We start from the raw sequence: 23,758 nt of genomic DNA, 5'->3' as shown, positions 1-23,758 counted from the left end.
ATTTTATTTTTTATGAGAATTTTTTCTTCTCTCTTTTCTTTCCCCCCCCAAAACTATATTTGAGGTATAATTAACAAATAAAAATTACATATATTTAAGGTAAACAATGTGATTATTTGATAAATGTACACATTGGGAAATGATTACCACAATCAAATAAATTAACACATCTTTCACCTCACATAGTTATAATTTTGGGTATGTGTGGTGAGAATACTTAAAAGGTCTACTCTCTTAGCAAATTTCCAGTATATAATACAGTATTATTAGCTATAATCAGCCCTCTGAATATCAGATCTCCAAAACTTATTCATCTTATAACTAAAAGTTTGCATCCTTTGATCAACATCTCCCCATTTCCACCATTCCCACATTTTATTAATTTATTTACTTTTGATGTTATGATTTGTTCTTCTGCTTTTTGTTACATAAGCAAATATACACACATACAGAGATGAATATTTCTCTTTTCTCAGGTAAACAGGAGCATACAATACATAGTTTCTCCATCCTGCTTGTTCATCTTAACGATATATGCTGGAAATCTCTCCACAGCAGCACATAGAGATGGCCTTCATTCTTTTTCACAACTGCATAGTACTCCGGTGTGAGCACATACCATAACTGAGTCAATCGGTCCCTTGCTGATGGGCAAAATACAATAGAATTTAAAGTAAAAACCATTATAGGGGTCAAAGTAGGATATTTGATACAGATAAGAGCAACAATTCACTAAGAAGATACAATAACTGGGAATTTCAATGTAGTTAACAATATAGTTAACACAGCCTTGAAATAGATGAAGCAAAATCCTATGGTTACAGAGAGAGGCCTGCTGCCCTTGGGCCTTTTCTTTCTCCCTCTAGACTGAGTTCCTGAAAGGCCAGGATTGTGGTGTTTTTCTTTTTTTTACCACTGGACCCCCAGTACCTAGCACATGCCTGGCACACAGAGAGGCTCAATAAATGTTTATTAAATAAATGAACAGGTGGCAGAGGTAGGAATTATTTATGTTACTGGGAAAGAACAGAAGCCCAAAGATGGTCAAGAAACTAGTTAGTATCAGATGGAGATAGACTCCCTAAACTTCCGGCCTTTGAGCCAGGACTCTGGCCTCGAGGTCTCATGGACCCATAATGAGCTGTCAAAAGCAAACAAAATGACCATGTCCCTCACATGTAAAAAACAGATGGTCTTTGGGAGTTATCTAAGCAAAACAGTATGAATGGGGAGCTGCTTGGAGTTCTTCACCTGGGGGGGTCAGCTGTCCCGGGCAGGGTGGCCAGAGCAGGTGGGATGGTGGGGGATAACTGTGCCACTGGCTCCAGCCCTTCCCTCCTGGGCTTCCACCTGATGCTCCACACTCAGCTTGTGCTCAGGTGACCCTGGAAAGGGGTCTGTGCTCCCCACCCCTCCCCACGGTGCCCTGTGGAGTGAAAGGCAGCTTTGTGGAGCAGAAAGCTCCACGGGGTGGGGGGAGGAAAGAGGGTGCTGGAGAGAGAGGACAGTGCAGAAGGGGGATAACAGATGAGGCTAAATTAATTTTGGAAACCATTAAATCTTTGAAAAGAGAGCGTGTTTTCAGCAGGGACAGTGAATCACTGTGATTTGCAGAAACAGGCACAAAGCAATTAGCCATCTGGATGCTGTGGCTTCCAGCCCCCCAACGGAAACTTCAAGCGAGCGGAAGGCTGGTCATTACACAGCCCAGGCCCAGCACTCCAGGCCCCACTGATAACTCTGTGCCTTCAGCCGGCTGGGAGCCCAGAGGCCTAAGGACAAAGGGCAACTTGGCAAGAGACACAGACAAATCGGGAGGAAAGACACCACCAGCCACAGGGAGCCAGTACTACTTCCTTCTTCCTATACGCTTTCCCCAGAATCCATCGTGGTTGAGTAGTTCACTCACTTGATAAACATTTGTTAATCACCTATTATCTCATAGACCTTGTGCTAGTACATAAATTATGTCATTCAATCCTCACAACATGCGTATGAGGAGTTCCACCCAATGCATAATTCCAAGGGAATCTGTCTCATGGTATTCAATGTGAACAGCACTCCTCTTTTTTTTAATCAATGAGAAAATAAAAGCAAAGATGAAGTGAATTTGTTCAAGGTAAGTTTGCAAATTGCTCCTCTGTCCAGCTTATAAAGTTGTGAGAACCAAATAATACACATGAATGGGAAAGGTTTTTTAAATTGTAGAGTGCTGAGCTATTAGAAAGCAGTTACCCCAGCTTCCTCCAACCCCCTACCGTGCTGTCCTTCAATTCATTTCTAGAAATTGCTAAGGAGTATTGGATGAGGCCATCCAGGAAAAGGGTTAGTAAGCCTTCCCAGGAAGAGAATGCACAACTGACCAGAAAGTCAGCTTTGCTCAAGGAAGCCTAACTGTACTTTACCGTGATTTACAGACTAAGAAGGTGTTGGCGTTGTTCTCCAGCAGTTTCCACCATGTGGAGCAGGAAGGCCATATAGAGCACGACACTGGCAGAGGTAGCAGGGTAGGCAGAACACCTCCCAACTGACTGGAGGTCAGTGCTCCCATGCAGAGGTGCTGGGTCCTCTTGCCTGCCTGAGTTTGTTGTGAGGCCATTGACCAACTCTTCCTGCTCCAGGCTATGGTAAAATGCCACTCCAGAGCCTCAGCCAAGAGCTGTTAGCCCAGCTCAGGACTCTGCAGTGGCCTAGAAGGCCCCAGACTTTGATGGCCAATGGCTTTTCATTTGCTGTCTACTTTTGCAGTCCACCCAACTGCTGTTAGGAACAGATCTCAGACAAGAAACAGCAGAGGAGAGAGCCATGCAAAGAGTGTGGACCACAGAGGCAGATCATCTGGGAAAGAATCCCAGCCCTTCCTCTCTTGGCTATGACCTCGAGGTAGGTGGAGGACCTCTCCCCTTGCTTTCTTCCTGTATAAAAAGGGGTTCCCAGCCTCACAGGGTGGTGGTAAGGATCGAATGAGCTCACGGGTGCCCTAGGAAAAGAGGCAGGTAATGGAGCTAGTGCAGAGAGTTTAAACAACAAGGAGGGGCATGTGGAACTACAGCCATTGCTAGGTCCAGGGAGGCTCCTGACCCAGCCATGGCTGCCAGGAGGAACTCAAGTTCAGTGTTGCTGGATCTTTTTATTTTTTAAGAAAAATCGGATATCTGGATTCTTATGTGAACTTTTCCAATGTTCAATTCAAAAACCTGTGGGGACAGAACAAAGCATGTCTGCAGATCGTCAGGGTGCAAACTCGATGACTGTGACATTGCTGCAGGTCTCTTGGCACACCGCTTGTGCAGTATTAGTTTCCGTGCTCCTCTCCCCATTCTACATCTTCCTGGCTGGCTCTTCAGGCCCTCCCCTTCCCCTGGTAGTATCTGTCACCCTCATTGGAAAGTGGCCAGGAGCCACCTCAGCCCTGGGGCTGCCAGAATCCCAGGCCCTGGGGCTGAGGGAGGGCAGGTCCTACTGCTACTCTGGGGACAGATGCTCTCAACAGAAGCAAGTTAGGTACAAGAGTGCCACCTGGAAGTCCTACTGAGCCTCTTCCCCAAGAAGGAGAGGGAAAGGTGAGGAGCAGAGACCTGCCCCTAAAAAATGAATGAATGAATAAATGAATGAACCAAAGAGCAAACAGCAGCTGTTGGGCAGGATGTGAGATTCCCGCGGGCTCCTCTTAATAGCGTTAAGGGAGCGCCCAGAAGTTCCCTGGGAGAGGTTGGGGCGGGGGGCTTTAGGAGTCCCGGCCCAGCCAACTGGCCAGCGAAGCCAGCCACCTTCCGGCTCCCCATCTCCATCTCGTGCCTCTGATTAGAATCAGGGCGACCACCCCCCCTCGCCCCGCCCCCGCGGCTTCCCGAGAGCCAGGCTGGGGCTGCCGGAAGCAGGGGTGCAGGGCGTGGGGGCGGGGGTGGGCTCTTGCAGCAAAGCCCTTCCCAGAATGGGCAGCGCCTTCCCAGCACCGGGCCTGCCGACCTCCCCGCCCGCCCTTCCCGGACATCCCGACGACTCTCGTCCTTTCCCAGGCCGCTGCGTCCCGCGAGTCCCCACTGAAAAGACGGGAAACGCTTGCCTACTGCGCCCAGCCCCGGGACACGCTTGCGCTTGGCAGGCCACTTAGCTGATCCTGGGAAGGGGCGTGGAAGAAACCCACACACAACTTCTTTCTTTCTCCTGGCACTTCCCAGGAAATCTCCCAGGGGGAGGAATTTTCCACGGCCCTGCCCCCTCCCTCCCTGGGTCCAGCCCCTCCTGGCATCGGAAGGGGTCCAGGCTCATGCCCAGCCACGTCTCTTCCTCTGCATGGGCAGCTGCACGACTTGACTTCAGTGCCCACCAAGTGGACAAGCCTGGAAACTCATTCATCCAAACATCGGATAAACCTGAACTGAGGGACGTTTCACAAAGCTACAGAAAGATGAAGAAAGGCTAACGAACAGTATGGGACTGGAGGGGACTGAAGAGACATGACAACTAAATGCAGTGCCTGATCCCAGATTGCATCTTGGGTCGGGGGTAAAATTGCTGTTAAGGACATAATTGGCAAAATTTGAATATGAACTAGATAATAGTAATATTGCATCAATGTTAAATTTCCTGAATTTGATCGTCAAAACGAAAAAGAATTACCTTGGTTTGGTTTCTCTGAAGTATTTAGGGATAAAGGGACATGTCTGCAATTTACTCTCAAAATGGTTCTGAAATATTAATAATTTGTACATTATTATTCCTCAAATGGTTAAGCATACAGTTATTGCATGAACCAGCAATTCTACTCCTAGGTGTATGCCCAAGAGAAATGAAACATATGTCCACACAAAAACCTGTACGTGAATGTTTACAGCAGTATTATTCATAAGAGCCAAAATATGGAAACAACCCGGCTGTCCATCAACTGATGAATGGATAACTAAAATGTGATATCCATATACTGGACTGTTACTAAAACATAAAAAGGAATGAAGTACCAATACATGCTGCAATATGGATGAATCTTGAAAACATTATGCTAAGTGAAAAAAGTGAGCCACGAAAGACTACAGATTATATGCAATGTCCAATGTCCAGAATAGACAAATCTATTAATGTATAATCTACAGAGAGTAGATTAGTGGTTGCTTAGGGCTCAGGTGAATAGGGTATAGGGAAGTGATAGCTAAAAAGTACTGGGTCCCTTTGAGAGGTGATGGGAATGTTCTAAAATTCACTGTGGTCATGGTTGCACATATCTGTGAATATACTAAAAACCACTGAATTGTACACTTTAAATGGGAGAATTGTATAGTATGTGACTATACCTCAATAAAACTGTTATAAAAACAATAAAAATAACCTGCATATATGTAGAGAGAGCAAAAGGGAAAATGAGTGACAAAGGAAATGTGGCAAAATCTGAGTTACTGTTGAACCTGGGGGAAGGATATTCAGAAATTTGTTGTACTATGCTTGTGTTTGTTCTGAGTTTGAAATCACTTCAAAATTAAAAAGTTGATTTCTGAAAAAGAGAGAAATTTGCCCATCTGCCCATCTTCCTTCTAGAGGCTGGTTACGGAGAGGTTGCAGTACAGGCTCTGGAATCTGACAAGCTGGGCTCCACGCTCAACTCCACTGTTTACTAAGAGTGTCACCTTGAGTGAATTACTTAATCTCTCTGGGCCTCAGTTTCCTCATCTGTAAAATGGTATAGATGCCAATAGTATTTAACAAAGAGAAGTTTCATGAGGATTAGAGACACATCAAGCTCTTAATTTTTTATGTGGTAAGTGCTAGTAAATGTTAGCTATTATTATTCATTCAAAAACAATTTTAAAATAATTTTTCCTAGATACAATTCAACAAAATACAAAGATAAAATAAAATAATTTGTTGTTTCCTTTCTTATTACAAAAGTAATACATGTTCATTATGGAAATTTTAGAAAACGCAGATATACAAACAAGGAAATAAAAATCACCTGCCCCCCCAATGTTGTTAACATTTTGGGATATATCCTTCTGGGCTGTGATCTATTTACAGGATATGGAATACAGTATACATAATACAATATTTAGCATACTATACATATTCTTTTGTAACATGCTTTGTTCACTGTACATAACAGACGTCTACTGAGTATTTACTACTTATCAGATGCTGGGCTTAGTGGTCAGGATTCTGACATGTGTAAGACAGACACTCAGCCCTTGGGAACAAGTGAACTCTAGAAGTGGGAGAGATGTATTAGCCAATAATCAGAGGGGACAATTTGATGAAATCCACATTGAAAAAAAAGACAGAGGCCCAACTCAGCCTAGAGATGTTGAAAGAGGTTTTCAGAAGTTGTCAGTGAATAAAGACACATTTTAGATAGAGAAATGGGCAAGTGCTGTCTGGTCAGAAGAAAGTACGTGCAGACCAACTGGGGCATGTTTGTGGACTGTTTCAGTAGGTGGATCATGGTAGGAGGTGGGGTGGAAGAGCAGTGTGGCTGGGACCAGATCATAAAGGGCCTTAAATGCCACCCCAGTGTTTCCAGAGTATAGCACAGCCTTCAAGGATCAGAACAGACCTCCAACCTTCTAAGTCTTCCTCTTATAACATAATATTTAGAGTCCCAGACCCTGGAGCCAGATTGGCTAAGTTCAAACCCTGCCTGTGTTACTTACCAGCTGTGTGACCTTGGGGAAGTTACTTAACCTCTCTGAACCTTGATTCTCATACGAACAATGGAAAAATAATAGAACCAATCTGTCTGGATTTATGAAGATTAAATGAATTTACAGCACACATAACATGCCTTAGAGCAGTGTCTGGCACATAGGAAGCACTAAGTATTTGTTATGTTTCTCCTACCATCACCTCAACCCTCTCTTCTAGCAGCTGAATCTTCAGTAATTTAACCCTGTGAAAGTGTAATAAAGGGCCAGGTGGGATGTCCAAGGCCCTGGAGTTCACAGGAGGGGACTGTTTGCCAGAGCTGGAGCTAGAAGCCCCTTCCAGCCAAACCTTGAGAGTCGGGAGAGGTCAGGAAAGGAGCCTCCTTCTGACCACTCCACTAGCGTCTGGTCCCCACTCCTCACTGTCAGGAAGGCATCCCCTAAGGCGGGGGCTGAGCCCACTCAGCTGCCTTCTCTCTTGAGGAGAAAGCTGTGATGGGAACCCTTTTCTCTAGGGAGGAAATGGGCAGGGAATGACATTTGTGTCCTCACCAGTATGCAAATTTTCTTATGAAACAAATGATTTTGCAAGGAAACACATCCTGTTTCCTCCAGAACATTTTCCGTGATGTCTGGGGGATCCAGCTGGGGTGGTCAGGGTCAGAGCAACTGTTCAGGGAGCTCCTCACCACCAGCTCCCGTCCCTGAGGAGCCAGAGGGGTGGTAGAGAAGAGAGGCTATAGGCTTGGCAGCCCCAGGTTTGACAGCTGAAAAGGGAACTGGTCCAGGGCACACAGTCCCCCAGCCAGGCTCTCCCAGGCGACAAGGGAAGGGGGATGCCTGGTGGAGCAGCATCTGGAGAGCCAGGAGTCCTGGCTTCTAGGACTAGCGAAGCCCCTAATTCATAGCGTGACCTTGGACAAGTCATTTCCCTGTCTGGGTCTGAGTTTCCTGATCTGTAAAATGAGAGTTAAATTAAATCAAGCGTTTACAACTTGGGGTACAGACACCATTACATCATAAATGGACTTCAGGCTGGGTATGTTGGCTCACGCCTGTAATCCTAGCACCCTGGGAGGCTGAGACAGGAGGATTGCTTGAGCTCAGGAGTTCAAGACCTGAGCAAGAACGAGACCCAGTCTCTACTAAAAATAGAAAAAATTAGTTAGGTGTGATGGCACCTGCCTGTAGTCCCAGCTACTCGGGAGGCTGAGGCAGGAGGATCACCTGATCCCAGAAGTTGAAGGTTGCAGCGAACTATGATGGGGCCACAGTACTCTAATGCAGGCAACAGAGCAAGACTCTGTCTCAAAAAATAATGATAAAAATAAAAATAAAATAAATGGACCTCAGAGGATTTATGCTGCCCCTCATTTGTATGCAAAGTTCTGTGCATGTATGTATTTTTCTGGCAAGGTATGCAAAGCTGTTACCAGGTCACAGAGGGATCTATTACCCAGACAAAAGTTTAGGTGATCTCTGTGGTCCCTTGATCTGGGTGCTGGGCAGGTGGAAGCTTCTCAAGGACAAGGAGATATCTTTAGCATCAGCATGGCATAGTATCTCACACACAAGAGATACTCAATAAATATTTGTTAAATAAATGATTGACACTCATCAAATGCTGAGTACTGACACAAGAGGTAGAGATGGATGTTGGTGCAGGGTGTCGGCTGTGGAAGTGAAGTGGGCTGGTGATAACAGGGCTAGTGAGGGGTCAAGGCAGTTGGGAGTAAAGGAAGGGCTGAGACGACATGTTGGGATCTGCATGGGACTGTCTGGCTTCGGTTTCTAGTTTGGACCAGGCATGCACACCTCTGGCTCCCCTTGGTTCCTTATGGAAGACTCAGCCAAGCTAAACCCAGACCAAGATTCAGCAACTAAATCAGTTTGGTTGCTGCAATTAAAATTCTCAAAGTTCTCCAACCAGAAAATCTATCAAACCTGAAGAATGTGGCCTGGACTCTCGGGGTCACTGGAGCTAGCTCAGGAGTGGGAGGAAAAGCAGGGAGCTAGTCTGCCTCCCGGTGCAGGAAGCCTCCAGCCCTGACTGCCCCTCTGCAGCCTCCCTTCCAGCACTGGCCCCCTTGGACTCCTGGCTGCACTCTGCCACCCTCTAGTATGTTTGAGCTCCCCCTCCTCATCCACACTTCTCCTTTGCTGACAATACCCGTGAGTTTCTACCCTGTTCTCTCTTGTCCTTAAAATGCCTTCATAAGTTTTTTATGACCTGGGAAAATGCTTGTGATTTGGTGATTAGGCAAAAATACACACACACACACACACACACACACACACACACACACACAAAATTGTATATCTATAGTACAGTCACAACCCCAAAATATAAAACAGAAATATCTATACACAAACATAATTTAATGTTGGCTCTGACTAAGAGCATTCTATTTTCCCTCTTCTTCCTTCACTATGCCCTTTACAAATCTTCCTTCCCTGCCGTGGGAACCCCTCAATGCTCAGGCCCTGGGATGCTGCTCTGCTTTCTCTATGGTGGGCTCCCTCAGAAAAATTAGCCCTCTCAGGGATTTGACTGATACTTCTGTGTCCATGAAATAATGGATAGTAGAGAGACATGGTCACTACTGGGTAAGGGATAGATTTTTTTAAATAATATCATCCTCACTTTGCAGATGAGGAAAGGATTCAGATGAGTTAGGTGACTCACCCAAGGGTTGCCCACCCTAGGTAACCCACCCTTTTTACTCCCCTTTCTTCCATTGTGGCCCCATCTCCCATAGCTGATCTGCGCAGCTACAACACTGCAAAAGGAATCATAAATCATGAGCAAGTGGGCCAAAGACACTCCTCCTGCCCAACCCCATGCCATGTCCAGGTCATCATCAAGCTGTCCCAGGCCATGTGTCATGGCCATTCCCTGACCTGACTTGAGCACTGGCCTTGGGAGGAGTCCCAAGCTGGCCATTTGACATCCTCTTCCTTTCTCTCCTCTGCCTCTGTTGAGAGCACTGAGAGAGGAGTTGCCTTTGTCAGCCTTTTCCATTTGCAGAATATTATTAAAATAATCATGGACTCTAGCAGTGCTGTCTCCATTTAACCAATATCTAGTAAGCTGAGTTCCTACTATATATCCAGAACTTTCCTGGGTTCTAGGGATATAGCAGTGAGCAGAATGAATCCTTATGTCATATTGTAATAGAAATACATTGAACAAAGTGTTTTAGCCTTGGATGACACATAATTAAAACCATGAAGACAATGAAGCCCAAAGGTTTTCATTGTAGAGGAGACTTACTGTTTTGTCTGCCCAGAACCGCACCTCCGTTCTTTGGGGGGACTGTTCCTTCACCACACGAGCATGTCATTATGAAGGAGCTGCCAAGTATGTGTATTGATCCAGTGTTCACAGGAGTGAGCATGTAACCTAGGTTGGGTCAGTCATAGAAAAATAGGGGCCCATTGGCCACCATGATTGGTCTGGGAAGTCATATGACCCAAGTTGAACCAATAAGAATGCTTCCATAGCTTTTTCCATTTAAATTTTTAAAATTAATTTTAAATACACACATGAGTATGTTATCATTGAAGACAATTCAAAACTGACAGTCTCCTTCAATCTCGATCCCTAATCTTAGCCTCATCAGAGGTAACCAAGGTAATTTAATGTGAATCCAGACCTTTTTCTATGTGTTTGCATACATTTAGAAATATCTATTACTATTTTGAGGTTTTGTTTTGTTTTTTGTTTATGTTTGAATGATACCATATTATATGTTTCATTCTGCAATTACTTTTTTCATTTACAAAAGTGTCTTAGGGCAGTGGTCCCCAACATTTTTGGCACCAGAGACTGGTTTCATGGAAGACAATTTTTCCATGGACCGGGGGTTGGGGTTGGGGGCATGGTTTTAGGATGATTCAAGCACATTACATTTATTGTGCAGTCAAACCTCTCTGCTAATGATAATCTGTATTTGCAGCCACTCCCCAGTGCTAGCATCACCACCTCAGCTCCACCTCAGATCACCAGGCATTAGATTCTCATAAAGAGCGTACATCCCAGATCCCTTGGTTTACAGTAGGGTTCGCTCCTATGAGAATCTAATGTCGCTGCTGATCTGACAGGAGGCAGAGCTTATGCAGTGATACGAGCGATGGAGAGCGGCTATAAATACAGATGAAGCTTCGCTCGCTAGCCCATCGCTCACCTCCTGCTGTGCAATCCAGTTCCCAACAGGCCACAGACTGGTACCAGTCTGCGGCCTGAGGGTTGGGGACTGCAGTCTTAGGGGTTTTCACTTTTCAGAGTATAAAATGTACTATAGTTTAAAGATAAACATTTAGGTTATTCCTAATTTTGCACTACAAATAATACTCCAAATAACATCCTTGTATATGTTTCATTATGTACATGTGTTGGTCTGGATTTTGAGAAGTGGCATCATCAGATCAATAGCAATCACATTTAAAATTATAACAGACACTGCCAAAGTAGTTGGGACAATTTATATTCCCTCCAGTAGTGTATCATAGCATCAGGGTCCCCATTTTCCCATTCCTTCACCAATAATCCAGAGGAACGAAGTTTAACATTTTGAAACCTAATGATTGAGTGATGATATGTTTCAGTTTGCTGGAGTCCCCCAGCTGGTGAGGAAGAGTTCACTCCTTTCTGCCCATGCGGCTATGAAGATGGGCGTTCTCAGAGCCTCACTGCCTTGAGAGCTGGTGGATAAACCAACAGCCAACTCCTTGAACCCAGCTTTTTTTTTTTTTTTTTTTTTTTGAGACAGAGTCTTGCCATCTTGCCCATGTGGAGGCATCAGCCTAGCTCACAGCAACCTCAAATTCCTGGGCTCAAGTGATCCTTCTGCCTCAGCCTCCCAGGGTGCTAGGATTACAGGCGTGAGCCACCACACCTGGCCGAACCCAGGTCTTTTACCGATGCTATCTCCACAGTCTGCTTATGTGAGCCAACCCCTTCACCTTTGGGGCCCAAGCTAAATAAAGTTGCGTTTCTGTTACTTTCAGCCAAAAGACTGAACTCACGATCAAAGCGTAAATGACCATTGTTTCTATCATCCTTGGCCCTGAGTTCACAAAGTCTATGTGGATCCTCCGTTCTCTCTCCTTGTTCCATTTCTCCTCTCCTCTCCTCTCCGCCTTCCTTACTCTCCTCATTCATACTTTCCTTGCCCCAGGAACAGTATTCATGGGGTTCGGTTCACCCATGAGGTCCTTCTCAAGGAGGGAAGGACAGAGCAGGGAACAAAGCCCTTGGGAACAGGGATGGAAAGAGCATCTGCCTGACTCCCTGGTGGGATCTTTCCAGAGTGAACACAGACATGCTTAGAGCCCAGTTTCTCTGCCTTGGCCTTGTCAGAGATGGCCTCAGACAGGCCAATGCCTCTCTTTTAAGAAAGGAAAAAGAAAAAAGAAAGGAAAAGGAAGAGGAAGAGAGCAAGAAAGAAAAGACACGGTGGAAGAATCTACCCTCCTTTTTTGTTTTTAATTATTATACCCCCCAACACTGAGTGAAAACTCATTTTGTTAAAAATCTACATAGCAGTTGCAGCTTCTTAGAGACAGACACAACATAAACACATAAACACAGGCTGTCAGTGTTCTCTTGATGGTAGTATGTGTTTATTGTTTCATTTTATTAACAAAAGAGTGAGAACAGGGTGCTAAATTGTAGTCAATCCAAAATAAAAGGGGACCAGCTCAACATTCACTCCCATAGTGACATCATCTCCCCCATTTGTAAAACAGAGCAAGAGGCTGTCAAGTGACATCTCTGGTTGATATTACCCATGGTGCTAGAGAGTTCTGAGTATAACCCTTTCAGATGTGATCTCATTTCACCCTGGCATAATTCTGAGAAGTAGAAATGGGATAGGGACAACATCCCCATTCCAGAAAGGAAGGGCCCTGGAGAAAGAGGCCAAACAGTGAGAGAGGAATGCGACAAAAGCCTTCCCTCCCAAGACTGGATATCTGTGAGAAAACTGCAGGAGAAAGGCTGGCCAGGCTGGGAGCTTGGGGACAGGAGGTGGAGGGAGGGCACAGAGCCCCCAAGAGGGCTGCACAGCCAGCCTTTCTCCAGCAGACATGAGAGAAGTGTCACGTACACTGGGATTCACAGGACCAGAGGCTTGCAAGGGCAACTGCACCCTTTGGTTATGACCCAGGGCATCTTCAGTAAAATTAACGCTCTGTTCCATGATTGTTGGGAAAGGACTTTTTCCTGGAAACTGTTAAAGGGGCTGAATTTTGCATTACATTGGCTGGGGTCAAAATAGTCAACTCACAAACAAGAGTGCTGCCCAGGAGACATCTGCATGTGCATATTTGTTTTCTTCACTGCTGTATCCCTGTACCTAGAATAGTGTCTGGCATGTAGTAGATGCTCAGAAAATATTTGTGGAATAAACATACACAACTCTTTACATATGCAATTTCTGCCACACACATCTCTGTGTCTCCCTTTTTCCAAGTCTGGCTTAATGTTCACAGAGATTGTGCCTTAGCTGACCCACTCTGGTGCCCAGCACTAAAAGCCTTGGCTCCCCTAGGGAGCTGGGAGGTCCCCGGGCTTTTGGAGCCTTGCTCTTGGCTACTGCATGTTCCCTCCCCGGCCCCAGCACTCACAGTTCCCTGTCCTGCTGCCCCCTGCAGGTCCTCATCAAGATTCCACTGCCCACTCCACATCTGGGGCGGGGTAGAGATAAGATGCCTCCTGAGGAAGCAGCTCTCTTTGCCCCTCCAGGGACAGGTGCCAGCCTTCTGTCTTCTGCCTGTGGCCAGGGCAGGGCTGTGGACTTTTCAGCCTGGTTCTTAAAGCAAGGCTTCAGGCCTGCCCCCTGCTGGGGATGTGGAGGAACTTCACCCAGAGCACAGACTCCCTGGCTCCTTGGAGTTACAACATCCTTTACCAATTTTCTCTGAGCTAGGAATGAAGCCTCGACTCCCACGGGGCTTAGGATATGTGACTATGGGCAAAGACTTAACCTCTCCCAGCCTCAGTTCATTCATCATAAAGAGGGTGGGGAAAGAGCTGAAAATACCCACCCCTGCTCACCTGACAATGGTACAGTGACTCTGGAAAGCTGTGGCACTGCTCCTTCCTAACAGTAGGCCTCTGAACAAATGAACAAACAGCAAACACTCCACTACCTTCATTCCCTAGACCGGAGGCAGAGCTCAGGTTTCCCTTTTCCTCCATAGCCCTCCAGCCCGGAACCCTCAGTGTAAGCCCTTCAGGCTCCTGGGCTGCCTAAAGGGCCTGGACGTGACACCCTGGCACATACCACTGGCCAGAGGAGGAGAGTCTTGGTCCCCTCCTTTGTTAAGTCACATGATCAGAGGCAGCAGCTATCCATCCATCCAGGTGGGGATCCATTGGCATGTGGAAGGCCACAGGAGCTTGGGTTAGATGCCTGCCGGGCTCAGCCGGAAGCTAGAAGGCCACGAGGGACAGGGCCTGTCTCCCACGCAGTCCTGAGCCCCACATGAGGTCCCAGGGCAGGTGTGGGTGCAGAGGCTGGTTCTTACTGTGGTCTCAGACAAAGGAAAATCTCCAGGGTCCTGGTATGCAGGGTAGTGAGGCACTCCCTATGGGTTGCCAAATTTAGCAAATAAAAATACAGAACAGACATCCAGTTAGATTTGAATTTCAGACAAGCATCAGATAGTTTTGAAATATAAGTATGTCCCATAGAATATTTGGAACACATTTATACTAAAAATTATTTGTTGTTTATCTGAAATTCAAATTTAATTGGGCATTCCATATTTTATCTGGAAATCCTATCCTTGTACAACCCTCCAGGGCTAAAAGGGCTCAGGGGGCCCGTTCCCTTCCCAGATCCCTCAGCCACACCCCACCAGAGGTTCCAGGAACTCTCCCAACAGGCTGCTCGCTGGCTGCCTGCCAAGGCTGTACCCTCAGTTCCTGGGTGGTGACCCTAGCAGCCCAGCATTGGGTGGAAGGAGGAGAGTGAACACAACAGAGGGAAGAACCGGGGATCCGCTCAGATCATTTCACCCTTGAGCCTCTGTGAGGTGAGAGTCACCTGTCTCAGTCACAGGGCCCTGTCCACATCAGAGAAGGGAATGTGTAAGCAGATGCTTTGACATTACAAATGCCCTCCTCCTGTGAGGGGCTTTGTTACAGGGGCTATACATGCCTCTGCTCAGCTCTTAAGGGTTGGCATCCCTCGTCACCCTCCCTCTTCCCAGAGTCATTTTACCTGCTGCCCAGCTCCATCACATCTATATGTGGATCGTATCCCACTTAGCACTTGAAACATGGTGCTAACAGAGGAAAAGAAACTAACAGAAAGTAAGAGAAGTAAACTCACAGCACATAATTGCCCCTTTGAAGAAAAAAACAGTACAGCTGCCCTTTGTTTTAATTAAAACACCTGTGGCCTAACTCGTTATCTCTAAGAGCTTCGTTTAAGAGCCCTAAGTGGACAGTTGGGGCGGGAGCCCCACTTCAGTTCTCACCAGCACCAGATTCCAAGGACTTAAAGTCAGCCTCACAGAGAAAAAAACAAAAAGCATCTGCAACAACTTCGCCACCACTTCTGTTATTAGTCTGTTGAAGCAGCGAAGAAAAACAAAAGCCCTTTTTACCCTTTAAAAGCACAAAGTAACTTCCCCTAAGCTGCCTGGGACTACCCTCTACCTTTTCTTCAGTGCTGTGGCTTCTCTCTCTCTCCCCCTGCCCCCCTCGCCTCTCTTTCTTTCTCAGAAAAATAAATAAACTTTTATTTCTGTATATACTAATCACTACGTGAGAAATCTTTCTCCCCCACGCCATGAGCACCTAGTAAGTTTCCACCCTACTAGCACTCCAGCCCCCTTTACAGTGGAATAAATATGTACAATTTATTCAGGGGAAACAGTCTCAGATCCCTATTTTCATGTGCCTATGGATACCACCCCAGGAGCATTCCTGCCCCTGTCCTGCCCCATCAGCCATTGCCCACAGGCAGATCCCAACAGCTCTTATCTGGACAATGGAGACCCCTCCACCCCCAACCCCCACTTGCCCTGCTCCAGTTCTCTGCCCCACACCATACCCAGGGACAAGTTTCTAAAACCCAAATCTGAGCCGGGCATGTTGGCTTACACCTATAATCCTAGCACTTTGGGAGGCTGAGATGGAAGGATCACTTGAGGCCAGAAGTTCAAGACCAGCCTGGGTATTCAAGACCAGCCTGGGCGTTTGCGACCAGCCTAGGCAACATAGTGAGATCCCCATCTCTAAAAAATAAAATTTAAAAATTAGCCTGGGATGGTGGCATGCACTTGTAGTCCCAGCTACTCAGAAGGCCAAGGAGGGAGGATCGCTTGAGTCCAGGCGTTCAAGGTGGCAGTGAGCTGTGACCACACCACTGCACTACAGCCTGGGCAACAGAGACCCCGACTCAATCAATCAATCAATCAATCAATCAAACCCAAATCTGACTATGGTGCTCCACTGCTTAAGACCCCTCAATGGCTTCCCCTTGGTCCTGGGATAAAGTCAAAACACCTCATCTATCTTCTGCTCCCATGTAGCCCTATTTCTTGTCATACTACAAACTGGCCAGCACCATCTCCTTTCCCTATACCACTGACCGACCAAATGCCTTGCAGTTCCCCTGACCAGCTCTGCCCTTCTGAGGCATGCCTTGGCCCCTCAATGCCCTTCACTAATCCCTTTACTACTTCCTTCACCTCTTCCTGGTGAAGAGGCCAAAGGGTCCAAAGCCCCACAATCCTGCACCCCCTCATCACACCCTTCCGCTGTCTCCCAGGGGTTCTCAGGCAGACCCAGACCTCACGAGAAGGTTATGGCTGCTCCAGTAATGACATCCCCTGCCCAAGCATTACCCACTCATCCACACTTCCCTGCTCAGCCAGAGCTTGCACTGAGGGGCCCAGCTTCCATGTCCATCCCTGTAGAATGGTGCTATTCTCTGCCCTGCCAGGCTTCCTAGGGCCTCAGAGAGAATCAAATGAGAAAAGGGATGTAAAACCATTTTGTAAATTGAAAAACTTTTGTGAGAAGTGAAGAAAAGAATGACAAGTGGTCTGGGAGAGTCTTATAAACCTCTTTATAAACTGACCTCAGATGCCCACAAGCAGCACAGGAGACAACCATGTGAAGGGACCAGGGAACTTATGGCACTGAGCAAGGAAGTGTGGATGGGTGGGTAATGCCTTGAGTCAGGGGGTGTCATTACTGGAGCAGCCATATCCTTCTCATGAGGTCTGGGTCTGCATGAGAACCCCTAGGAGAAAGGGGGCTGGTGTGGGGGTGCAGGATTGTGGAGCTTTGGCCTCTTCCTTTCAGCTCAGCCAGGTGAGTCATCCGGAGGTGCTGGACCAATCTCACCTCCTCCACTTGAGGCTGAGCTGAAATGGTTTAGAGGATGTGCCCAGAGGATGGAGACAGCAATATAGTGAGTGAGTCATAGAGCTGAGTCAGAGCCTACTCAGCCCCTTTCAGGGCTCTGACGAAAGCTGTGCCAGCAGAGCGGCATTCTTCCAGCCTTGCCCCTTTCCTAAACACACACACACACACACACACACACACACACACTCCTCTAGATCAACGACCTCACAACATGCTTTGCCTGACTGCTAGCCTCACTTATTTCACAGGTTCAGTGTAATCCTACTGGGTCTCCCATGTAACAGGCTTTCTTCACTCTCACAGTCAGTCACTCACTCATTCATTCATTCATTCACTGTCAAGGTACTGGGATAAAAACCCTGTCCTTCCTTCTTTGAAGGAAGCTCCTTCCCTTCAAAGAGCTCTCCACCTAGCAGAGGGAATACATTCTCCATCCACACCTTGTCACGGCAGAGGAGTGAGCAAGGTATGGCCATGGAAGAGCCTCACAAACCATCAGTATTCTGCCTGATAGAGGGGGAATGAGGAAGCCCGGCTAGGACACAGCCCATCAAAGTTAGGGCAAATGAAGAAGTCACTGCTCCAAACATTTGGTCCCAGCACTTCCAAGCCTGAGACCCTCTACTTCTCAGTGGGAACACCTAGCCTAATGGTTGCATCTAGGCAGATGCAGACAACATTCTGTTTCCTTCCTCAAATTAATGTGGATATTTTGACACATGTGAAAATAGCCTAAGCTAATGGTCACAGAAGAGGTTCTGATCTGATCTATTTTCAGCGTGAAGACTGAAATTTGGCTTTGAATTAATAACAGAACGAGCCACCTGATTGTACAAGAAAACATGCACTATCAGAAATGGGATTACTTAGGAGTCATCTAATTCTACTCTCACTGCTTCATTTTACAGAAGTAGAAACTCAAATCCAGAGAGAAAAAGGAAGCAGAATATTTTGATAATTTCCATCTATTTTCCGGTCTTTAAATAAATATAATTTTTACTACAAAAATAAACCACATTAGAGAATGCAAAAGAAAAACCACATTAATCTCAACATACAAACATAACCATTGATATCATTTTGCTACTATTTCTTTACAATTTCTTTTCACACAATTTTAATCATACAATATATATAATTTTCTGTCACTTTTTTTTTTTTTTTTTTTTTTTTTTTTTTTTTGAGACAGAGTCTCACTTTGTTGCCCAGGCTAGAGTGAGTGCCGTGGCATCAGCCTAGCTCACAGCAACCTCAAACTCCTGGGCTTTAAGCGATCCTACTGCCTCAGCCTCCCGAGTAGCTGGGATTACAAGCATGCGCCACCATGCCCGGCTAATTTTTTCTATATATATTTTAGTTGGCCAGATAATTTATTTCTATTTTTAGTAGAGACGGGGTCTCGCTCAGGCTGGTCTTGAACTCCTGACCTCGAGCGATCCACCCGCCTCGGCCTCCCAGAGGGCTAGGATTACAGGCGTGAGCCACCGCGCCCGGCCTTCTGTCACTTTTTTATTTGACTTTATATTCTAAGCATTTCCACCACATTATTAGAGTCCTCATAACCATCATTTTTAATGACTATATAATATTCCAGCAAGGAGATGTTCTTTTTTTCATGATTTATTTAACCATTCCCTTATTGAAGGGCATTTAGGTTATGCCCAAAGTCATAAGATCATAACTTGTCAATTTAAACATGTGACCAAATGTAAATGTTTATACCTTCTGACCCACCAATTCCACTGCTAGAATTATGGAAATAACTGTCGGATGTGCCTTGACAAGTGCCAGCATAGCTACTGAAGAGTACGGTGGTGTGATACTGGTAGCTTAAAATGTTATGTGTATTAAAGTCCGTGAAGAGGGGGTTTATGGGGAAAGACTTCTATATTTTACTTTATATACTTCGGTGTTGTTTAAATTCTTCACAGTGAGCACATATTACTTTTATAATTTGCAAAAATGACAAAGATATTTCCATTTGGGAGGAAAAAATCTTGCAGAAACCAGCACCCCATTTTCATCTGTAGTTAGCATGCTGGTTAAATGCATCAGAATCTCAGCTCTAAACCTTACATGACCTTGAGTTTTCTGTCAAATGGCGGTGATACTAATGTCATACGGTTATTGTGTCACTGAAACGAAATAATTCCTGGAAAATACTTAGCACAAAGCCTTGCATTTAGTAAGTATTAATGAATGTTAGCTATATTAATTTTTTTCTGACATTTCTTTTAGTCTGTGGAGTCTTGTACTCCCCTACTCACTATTTCTTACCTCTTATCCCAACAACATCCAGTCTCCAGGGAACGAAGTCCGCGTGATGCCACATCAGCCACATACCTCTCCTTATGGTTCTGGTTGGCAAATCATAAGCCATTAACCCTGCAACACAAAGGAGAGAAACATGAGGGAACAAGTGGCGCACACATGTGTGTGGGCAGTGCACTCGAGCATGAACGAACGCCTGTCCCATTCCAGATGGCAATGAGGACACATAGCGTTTGAAACTGGCAAAAATGAGAGAGCTTGTTTTCAACAGAGCAACAGCTGGTGGGGGAAACACCCAAAGAAGTAAAAATAAGAATATCAGATTTTTTAAAAACTGAAATTTCCAAGCACCTGTAATGCTTTTTGCTTATTTTCAGAAAAACAAAACAAGGACAAAACTCACTTTTTAAAAAGAAAAGCTGAGTAGAAGAGCACTAAGCTAAGAGACAATGGCCTGCTTAAGGGTCAGTAAGCGTCAGGTGCTGCAGCCAGACAGCCTGGGCCTGACTCTGGCTTTTCCACAGACTGCCTCTGTGAACAAGGCCAAGTTAGTTCATCTTTTTGTGTCTCAGTTTTGTCATCTGTAACATGGGGATAATAAAAGTCCCCAGCTTATGGAGTTGTGAGGACTGAGCCGAGTTAAGATGCACATACAAATGCTGGGTAAGTGCCGGCCCTTATTATTTTTGTGCGTGGCCCTTTGCCCTTGGCCAGCAGGTGTAGCCGGGCGCCCCAGCTTGACCAGTCAGGGAACCCTTTTGAGGGTCCTCGCTGTGGATGTGGCCACGGGGAGGACCAGCCCAGGTTTTCAGGCAAAGCTTCTTCTTCCTCTCCGCCCCTCCCGGGGTCCCAGGGAGAGGAATCCGGGTCCTCCTGGCCTTTCCTCAGACACAGGCAGAGGTGGGGAAGGGGGGCGGGGCGGCAGGGCGTCCTTGGTGACAGTGACAGAGGGTTACTGCAGGTAGAGGGAGGCTGACCTTGGGGGCTGCTGCTGCTAGAATGACCTTTGGTTGGGTCGCCTAGGAAGGCACCGAGGGCCTCCGGGCAGCTCCCGGTGTGGGGCCAACTCCAGCAGAGAGGCTGGCGTGGGGGAAAGCACGGGGGCGGGGGAGGGGCGGGGCCAGGCAGGGGGCTGTGAGGGAGGCTGGAGGCCTTAGGGGAGGGGGGAGACGGCAGGCAGGGGTGGGAGTGAAGGCGGAGGGGAGGAGAAGGGAGAGGAGCAGCGGGGGAGGGAGAGGGAGGAGGAAGGTGAGGGGACTGTGAGGGGCACAGCGGGGGAGGGGAGGGGGCAAGAGGAGGGCAGGGGGGACGGGGGCGAGCGAGGAGGAAGTGGGGGTCCGGCGGGGAGACTGGAGTGCGACTGCTGACGGCCCCCACCGCCCTCCGCCGCAGAAGCGCAGCCCCGGCCCTTCTGGCCTTTTCCGGCCGGGTTACTGCCACACGCCTCCGACGACGCGTCAGGCAGCCGCTGGGGAGGACGCGGCAGGAGCCTCAAATGCCACCTACTCCCCGGCCTCTCTCCCAGTTGATGCTTCTATTTTAGGCACCACATTATTTCCTGCTGTGATTTTTTCAGCCTTCTAATTTGGGCTCTGAGGTAAGCCGTGACATCCGCCGCGCGCCCGCAGCCCCTCCCGCCCCGCAGCGGCGCTGTGCTCCCTGCGCCGCCCCCCGCGGCCCCGCGCCGCGCTCCCGCCACCTCGGGGAGTCGCCGGGCCAGGCCTGCCTAAAAATACGCTTTGGGAGCAGGGCTTCCCCTCCCCGTGCAGGGTGAGAGAGTCTAGCTGGAATAGATTCCAGGCAAGGATTTAGAAAAAAATGACGGGGACCGGGTATAAGTTGTACCATTGTGTCCCAGATCCAGGCAGGGGACTGCAGATGCTCCCATATCGTGGTTTTCAACTGTTTTTTTGGACAAGGGCCCCTTTGAGAATCTGATGAAGGCCTTGCACCCTGTGGCGCAGCAAGCCTGCAGGCCCGCAAGGGCACTGCAGTTCTGCCTGTGGTTTCAGGTTGGTGCATCTCCTGTCGCTGGACCACGGACCCTAGGGGACCAAGGACCTCAGGCCTAAAGCCCCAGCTCCAAGGTCCTCAGTACAGTGGAGATCTGCCTCCTCTTGTCAGTTTCATCCCAACCAGACTCAGTACTCCCTACTTCCTCTCCTCCTCTCTCCTGTGATCACCTCATTATATTTAACCCATGTGTGTTTTTAAAAATGTCCTCATGTGTGTAAGGATTTCACCCCCAAGTGGGCAGATGGGGGTATTATTGGAAACTGCTCACTGAGGTAGGTGGCATGCCCCTTAGGTCTCCATTCTGCTTCATTACCTGGGTCCTGCTGGCATCTGGCAGTGGAAAGGACCCTGCATTTGGATTTCAAGAGGCGAGTTCAATTTCCACACTTAGCTCTGTTATCTTGACCTCCCTGAGCCTCCACTTGGTTTGTACAATGAGAACTCTAAAAACACTTCCCTCACATGACTAAATGAGATGTGCAAAGGGAGGTACCTTTCAAATGTGCTTCTCCATCAAGGAGGGGTTTAGCTTACTTCATTTGAATAACTCACACCTTGTCTGTTGCCCCTCAGAGTGGGCAGCATTCCATAAAGTTTTGTTGCTGTTGTTGTTGTTTTCTTACTAAAGATAGGTAAACTGAGTCCAAAATAAGAAAGTGATGTGAGATGAGATCTACAGAATAGTGAATGAGAAGTTAAAAGCTAATCCCCAAAGACAGGGCAGCTAACATGACAGTCAGCCTTTGAAGTCTGGCTCTTCTTTATTCAAGATCCCCCCCTTTCCTACAGGTGTTACAGAGTCCTCAATCTTTTCCACTCCATTGACTCCTTCCCTGCCACCTACAAACTTGCCTTCCTCCCATCCTTATAAGATCTTCCATTTTCTTTAAGGCTCTATCTGGTTAGCATCCTAGTTCTTTCTCCTGCCTCATGAGGTGTCTCTTGCAGAGATATTCCAACCTGGTTCTCTTCCTGCCCTTCTGATGGTTCCTTCTCTATTGTTACGGCCTCTTCCTCTTCTGCATGTTTTTTAAGGGTGGCTATTACCCAACATTCATCATGCTGCCCTCAGTTTCCTGTTCTCAGCCTTCTGCCCTTTGGGAGAGGGACCTCATCACTCTTGGTGGTTCCAGCTATCTCCTGTAGGTTATCGCTCTGACCTCTCTTGACTTCCAGTCTCAATTTCAGCTGCTCATTGGACAACTTTAAATGTAAGGCCTGTTGTCATCTCAAACTCAACATATCTAAACATGAGTTCCTCATCTTCCCCTAAACCAGCTTCCCCCTGGCTTCCCTTTTCTGTTTGGGACATGACCATTCTCTGGTCACACAAGCACTAAGATTCCATCAACTTTGACTCTTCTCCCTTTCCCACCTCTATCCACCAACCCTGCGACTCTGATGGCTACAGTAGCTCCCCTGCTGGTTTTTCTGCCCATAGTGTCTCCATCCTTTAAAATGGGTTAACTTCTGAGCCAGGGCCCACCTCCATTATAGACTTCTTTGAATATAGGCCATTTGAACTGCAGTAGCACATCTTACCTGCTCCATTCCCCTGCCAATTCATCCAGTCTTGCCAAGTGACCTCTCTGCTATTGTTATTTAACTTTTCACATTATTCATCTAAATGGGAAACTCCTAGAGCTCTTTCCCAACCCCTGATCTGAGCTTGCCAAGGGCCAACTGGGGCCCCTGGTGCTCCAACAGTGTTGTTAACACAAGTGCTTCTGGTTCCTCATTGTCTCCCCTATTTGTCCATCTGGCTCACTTCAGCCCTCTTTTTATGAACCAAGGAGCACCTTTTACCAGAAAGCAGAAAGCCCAAATTCCAGTACCTACAAGGACCAGGCAGGTCATGAAATGGGTGAGGCAGGCCAGGTGTGCGATGACAAGGAGTGGTGGGACGTGGCATCTGGATTCCAGGCATCCAGTCTAGAGGGGTTGCTGCTACTCAGCCTCCCTTTATGGCCATCAGCCCTGGGCTTGGCCAGATTTTCCAGTTTTTCAAAAGAAACACCAAATTTGAATTTCAGATGAAATTTCCCAACTTTTAAAATATTATTGCAAGCCAAACAAAACACGGCTGCAGGCTAAGTTTAGCTTGCAGGTAATCCTGGACATAAAGGTTTCCTGTTTTGTAATAACTCTTGATATGGCAGAAAGCACTTCAGACTGGAAGTGTCTAGTTATGCCAGTAATGAACAATGTAACCTTGAGTAAGTTACGTGCCCTCTCTCAGCCTCAGTTTCCTCCTCTGTACAATGAAGGACCCTATTAAATGATCCCCAAGGCCTTTTTAACTTGGTAATTCTGTGGTTCTATGCCTTATTCCAAATGGTGGGGAAATCCTATTTAATTGAATTGTCTGGTGAATGAGAATTACCATAAATACACACTGTACGTGGATTGCCACATTTCAAAGACTTAGAATACAATAAGACTTTGGTTAACT

General features: G+C 46.9%; 1 protein-coding gene and 1 long non-coding RNA gene across 3 annotated transcripts in view; one reads left to right on the top strand and one right to left on the bottom strand.

Annotated features, from left to right (window-relative positions):
* Positions 1-256: 256 nt before the first annotated feature.
* LOC123636745 lies at positions 257-20,406 on the bottom strand. The gene is made up of 3 exons (XR_006734649.1): positions 20,268-20,406; positions 19,297-19,404; positions 257-644 (listed from the first exon to the last, which is right to left on the bottom strand). It is a non-coding gene; the product is annotated as an uncharacterized LOC123636745 (long non-coding RNA).
* Positions 20,407-20,721: 315 nt separating this feature from the next.
* The window catches only part of SUPT7L (SPT7 like, STAGA complex subunit gamma), a 49,661-nt gene continuing 46,624 nt past the window's right edge, over positions 20,722-23,758 (top strand). For both annotated transcript variants that reach the window (XM_045549301.1, XM_045549300.1), the window contains exon 1: positions 20,722-20,887. The gene's annotated coding sequence lies outside the window, so the exon portion shown is untranslated. The remainder of the gene's footprint in view (positions 20,888-23,758) is intronic.

The sequence above is a fragment of the Lemur catta genome, chromosome 4, assembly GCF_020740605.2.
Source record: "Lemur catta isolate mLemCat1 chromosome 4, mLemCat1.pri, whole genome shotgun sequence".
In the NCBI taxonomy this organism is placed as follows: Eukaryota; Metazoa; Chordata; class Mammalia; order Primates; family Lemuridae; genus Lemur; species Lemur catta.
This window is presented reverse-complemented; position numbering and strand designations above follow the sequence as displayed.